Source organism: Pinus tabuliformis, chromosome 1_1, assembly GCF_031772625.1.
Source record: "Pinus tabuliformis cultivar Carrire ecotype Pingquan chromosome 1_1, CPIR1, whole genome shotgun sequence".
Taxonomy (NCBI): Eukaryota; Viridiplantae; Streptophyta; class Pinopsida; order Pinales; family Pinaceae; genus Pinus; species Pinus tabuliformis.
This window is the reverse complement of record NC_142297.1, coordinates 91,247,640-91,248,425: the sequence shown is the minus strand read 5'-3', so window position 1 is coordinate 91,248,425 and position 786 is coordinate 91,247,640.

Sequence of the window (786 nt, the reverse complement as noted above, 5' to 3'; positions counted from 1 at the left end):
TTTAGGAGCTGGGCCAGGGTATCTAGTTGCCCAGTTTGAAAAGAGATCCGCCATGGTGCAAGGGAGCTTGAAATTTGGATCCGAATTTTGAATAAGTGAAATCCATACCTGCTTGGAGAAATTACACTCAAGAATCAAATGAACTGTTGACTCTGCGTTCTCACTGCACAGTGAGCAGATGGAGGGACCGTAGAAACCTTTCTTCTGTAGAATGTCATAGGTTAAGATTTTGCCGTGGCAGAGCTGCCAGGCAAAGAAGTCAGTTTTGGGCCATGAAGGAGTGCGCCATACACCTCGCCATGGAGCTGGATTGGGGGGAACATATGGTCGCTCATTCAATTTGATATACCCCAGGGAGACTGCGTAACCTCTGATGCTCGTTCCCCATCCTTTCTGATCTCTTTTCCTCATATGCGTGGGCGCCATTCCGTGCAAGCAATCAAGTAACGTGGCCCATTCATTTGTCAATTGCTCCGGCACCTCGATGTATTTCCAACCTACCCAAATATCATTGTTGCATAGTGAAATATCCCACAGTGTGCGCAGTCCCTCTCTGTCCATCCAGCAACGCAGCGTGTTAATGGAGGTTCTGTTTTCAACTGATTCCTTAATCATGGTTCTGTCAGTCCAAATGCTGACCTTTTTACCATTACCTGGAATCCAATAGGAGTGCGTTGTAATTAGAGGGGCAACTTTAGCATACAGCTTCAGGAATGCCGAGTTAGGCCTTTGAATAACATTATCCAAACATCTGGTGCGGGATCCCCTGAAATATTTTTTTCAGAG